Consider the following 5318-nt stretch of genomic DNA (forward strand, 5'->3'; position numbering starts at 1 on the left):
AAGGAATAAGATATAAAAGAATGTGAAGCTCCTGGATCGAATAAGATTCAAGCTGGAAAAGAATTTACTAACAAAGTACATTCCACTATGGCCCCGCTCGCACTATGATCACGTGATACGACTACATATACCCTGGTAGTGGCTGGTGACTGCTGGACTACTTATGGTGGAACATATGAGTCTATTGACCCTGAGGAATCTTCTAAATAGCGCAAATTTGGCATACTAGCCCCTTAATCCTAGAAACTATTGGCGGTGTCGCGATCTCTACTGATTGCATTGAAAATCCTTTCTGCTGGTGTTGAAAATCCTTGCCCCGTTGCTGGGGTCTTCCAAGTCTTGCAAAAGGTTTCTTGTCATTGCCCTTGTCTTCGGATAGTCCTACTTTCATAATTAATTATCGGTATGTCTCCCTGCTCCACGGGCTAGTTTTAGCTGCTAATCGAAGTAATATGTGAAATCCTCCCATGGACTTGACAATCGTTGCTCCGATGTAAACTGAAATCGGTGCTATCCTCCGGTGATGTCCTCTACGTTGAATACATATAACTTCTGCTTTGGTACTGAGTCGACGTTAAGAAATTTTTCACACATTTCTTCCATTTATAGGTTGTACATGAATCTGCCGTGCCCTGAAACTAGTGTGCTCTCTGTGTCTGATATCTTTCTCAATCTTACTAAGCCAAGCTCCCTACTTTGCGGCTCCATTAACAGCTATTTGTGGTGTTAGTGTAATCGTCGGTATTGCCTCTTCAATAGTCACAGTTGGTATCCGAGCTCTAGTTCTAGTATCCTTAGGATCATCCTATATTGAGTCGTGGAGCTAGAATAGAGTTTCCTAGGATTCATGTATAGAGTCCGATAGGAATTCCTAGAAAAAAATAAGGACGTTATATACGTATATTCAAAAAAATTACAAAATTTTTTTGGTAACTATCTTACTTTGATTGAAAAGTATTTGCGTGAATACTTATCATGATATATATATATATATATAGGAGGAAGGCCTAGATTGGATTAATGTTGCACGGCGTAGAAGGTATCGTAAACCCTTTTTCAAACCAGATGATCCAAGATCTTATTTTCATGCTCGTAAACAAAATGAGTTGATTAAGGAGAATGGGAAGAATAAACCAGCAGATTTTAAGGGTAAGGGATTCCAAAAATCTAATATTATCTCTGAGTCCTGGAAATTCAAATCTATTGGAACTTCCTCATGGAAAGATATTTGCACCATGGGTAGGGAGATAAATCAAGATTGTGCTTTAGATTTTTTTTCCTCCATCGATTGATAGCAATGGTATCCGTTATGCTACAATTCCAAGATCTGAAATTCTCCTTAATGTGGATAGATGGAACAACACATTAGTTGGTTACGTCCTTGGAGATAAACCTTTCTATAACCATCTCAAAGGATGCGTTGGTCGCCTATGGAAACTTTCAGGCTCACTTGATATTTATTCTAGAGAGAACGGTTTCTTTTTCTTTAAACTTGGTTCTTCGGAAGAATTAAACAATGTCTTAAATGGTGGGCTTTGGTTGTGTGATGGAAGATTGATTATTCTGAAAAAATGGACTGAGAATATTGGCCTAGAACGAGAGCTTCTTAACTCAGTCCCTGTTTGGATTAGATTTCCATCCCTGCACCTGAAACTTTGGTCTAAAAATATTATTGGACGTATTGCTAGTCTTGTGGGAATTCCTCTTTGTATTGATCAAGCTACGGCAACTGGAGAGAGATTGGCATATGCTAGATGTTTTGTGGAGATCTCATCTAAAATGAAGCTTCCAAATTCTGTAAGGTTGGATTTAGGAAATGGAGAATGGCTAGAAACAAATGTGGAGTATGAATGGGTTCCTCATTCTGTAAGGTTGGATTTAGGAAATGGAGAATGGCTAGAAACAAATGTGGAGTATGAATGGGTTCCTCCTAATTGTAGCAAATGTTTAAACTTTGGACATGTTGATTATCAGTGTTCAGTGGCATTTGTTGAGAAATGGGTTCCAAAAGAGACTATAAATGAGGCTGAAAGAAGAAAGGAGGATGAATTTCATAACACAGTATCTTCCAAGACAAATTTAATTGACACTCAGCAAAATGGGAAACCAGTTCTTGGTCATACTAATTCAGGAAACTTAATAATATCTTTAATTGACACTCAGCAAAATGGGAAACCAGTTCTTGGTCATACTAATTCAGGAAACTTAATAATATCGGATACAGGTTCTGATAACCCAAAAATAGTTATTGATATTGATAATCCCCCTGAAGTAATTGAATGTTGTTCTGTTGATAATAATACATCTCATATAGTTCAGACTGATCAAAACTCTGGTGCTGCTGCAAAAGAGGATGCTAATTATGAAGATGTCCTATCAATGAAAGATAATATTAATGCTGAGGATGTTTTAATTGAAGATTATGTTTCAAATTTAAATGAGGTTGTTAATGGAAAAGAGGAGTTACCATATGTTGAGGATGTTAGTTCTGAAGAGTTGATTCATGAAGAAGCCAGTAAACTTGATAAACAGTCTGGAGCTGTAGTCTTATTTGAGGAATCAGAAATGAATGATGGGAAAAATGCTAATAACAATCATACAGATACAGGTATACAACAAGGTCAATCCAAAAACAAAACAGAGATGAATGTATCTGTCAAATCTGCTGAGGAAAATGAGAACGAGACAGGTATTGACTTTCCTATTGCTTTTGATAATCCTGAATGGATAAATGGGAAGAATCAGATGTTGATGAAGAAGAAAAATAACCAGTTGAAATTAAGTAGAGACTCTTCTTTAGGCCCTAAGAGAGTTACAAGGGCATCATCATATTCTACCTCATGACCATGTTATTTTGGAATGTTAGGGGCATGAACAATTTGAGTAGGAGAAAGGATATTAAGCATCATATTAATTCTTTGAATCCTAGTATTGTTGGATTGCTAGAGACCAAAGTAAAATCAACAAATTATTACAGAGTTTCTAAATGTATCCCTCCTCATTGGTCATACTGCAACAACTATACAGCTTCTAGTAAGGGTAGAATTTGGGTTGCTTGGGATGCAGAGGTCTAGAATGGTACAATTTTATCGGTCACCCTTCAACAAATAACTATAATGCTTCAGAATAAGGCTGGTTTCAATCTTGTTTTGAGTGTTATTTATGGTGAAAATTCAGAAAGAACAAGATCTACTTTATGGGCTGATATTACTGATATTTACGCTCAAACTAACAACATGCCATGGCTATTGGTGGGGGACTTCAATGTTTGTAGATACACATCAGAGAAAATTGGAGGAAGGAAACTAACTGCCAAGAAACTTCAAGAGTTTAATGATTGTATTCAAAAATGTGGTCTGTCTGATATCAAAAGTTCAGGTTCATCTTGGACTTGGCATAATAAGCAACAAGGAAGATACAGAATATATGGCAAGTTGGATAAGGCTCTGAGTAACTCATATTTGATAGATAAGTTCCCTCAAGTGTTCATAGAATATAAATGTACCTCTACTAGTGACCATACACCTGCTATTGTCCATCTTATGCCAAGCACTCTGTCAGGGCCAATGCCATTCCGATTCTTTAACTTCTGGACTCAATGTGAAGGTTATAAAGAGGTGATCAACAGTGTCTGGAACACTTCAAAGGCAGGTTCTCCAATGTTTAAGTTGGTTTCTAAACTTAAGGAATTAAAAGTGTCTCTAAAAAGTTGGTCAAAACAGCCAGACAATTCAACAAACAATAATATTATTAAGTTGTCAAAGCAATTGGAGCACATCCAGAATGAGCTAAATAAAGACATGGAAAATGAGGATTTGTAGTCTACTGAATCAGCTTTATGTTTTGAGCTTGATGGATGGCTAAGTAAGGAAGAGGATGAGATGAGGCAAAAGAGTAGACATTCATGGCTTCAAAAAGGGGATAGAAACACCCAGTTCTTCTATAAAGCTATCAAACAAAGGATATCTATGAATAGTATTCGACATCTGATTGACAAGAATGGTTCACCTATCTCTTCTTTTGACAAAATTAAGCTAATTGCTCCAAAATTTTTTGAAGGGTTATTCAATCAAACCACATATTGGAATGTTTTCCCTAAACTGACAGTTAAAAGAATTCTAACTGATGAAGCTAAACAATGGTTATGCAAGGATTTTAGTTACAAGGAGATAAAGGATGCACTGTTCCAAATGGATCCAGATAAGGCTCCAGGTCCTGATGGATTTAATGCTTATTTTTATCAACAGAATTGGAGTTTAATCAAGAATGAAGTGGTTTTAGCTGTGAAGTCTTTTTTCTCATCAGGTAAACTTCTTAAACAGATCAATCATACATTCCTCACCCTAGTGCCGAAATCTCAAGAAGCTTCTTCCTTAAGTGATTATAGACCAATATCTTGTTGCAACTTAAATTGGTGGTAGGTGAATTGATATCAAATAATCAACATGCTTTTCTTCAAGGAAGACATATAGGGGAATGTTCTCTATTGGCTCATGAATTGCTAAGGGATTTCTCTAAGAACCATGGGAAAAGAGCTTGCTTTAAAATTGATTTGCATAAAGCTTTTGATAGCATAAACAGAGAATTTATTTACTATATTATGCACTGTATGGGTTTTCCAGTCAAATGGATCAATTGGATCAAGGAGTGCATTTCAACAGCTTCTTTCTCAGTCCTATTAAATGGCTCCCCTAATGGATTTTTTTTCAGAGTAATAGGGGTATTAGACAGGGAGACCCTCTTTCTCCTTATATTTTTGTATTGGTGATGGAATTCTGGTCTATTGGGATGGAGCTGGCTACAATTTCAGGAAACGTTCAAAATTTTAAGAAGAACAAGAATATGCAAGTCTCTCATATTTTGTTTGCTGATGATATGCTGGTATTTTGTAGAGCAAATAGGAAATCTTTTGAAGGTATAAATACTCTGTTAGACTCTCTGGCTCTTCATACTGGTTTGAGTATCAATCGAAGCAAAAGCAGGATATTTTACAGCAGAGGTTGTATCAATACAAATGAACTTAGCTCTATAGTGGGAATATCTAGAGGAACTTTGCCTATGAAATATTTGGGTTTACCCCTATCAATAAATTACCCTAAAGCTAAGGACTTTATCTCCCTAATTGATAAAGTTAGGAATAAGATTGAAGGATGGATGACTCACTCATTATCATTTGCTGGGAGGCTTGAGCTGATTAAAGCAGTCCTGTATAGTACAATATCTTACTGGTACTCTGCTTATAATTTTCCTAAATCTGTAATTCAAAGTTTAGAAGCTATATTTGCAAACTTTCTTTGGAAAGGCAGGATGCACGCTAT

Source organism: Asparagus officinalis, chromosome 8 (genome assembly GCF_001876935.1).
Source record: "Asparagus officinalis chromosome 8, Aspof.V1, whole genome shotgun sequence".
Lineage (NCBI taxonomy): Eukaryota > Viridiplantae > Streptophyta > Magnoliopsida > Asparagales > Asparagaceae > Asparagus > Asparagus officinalis.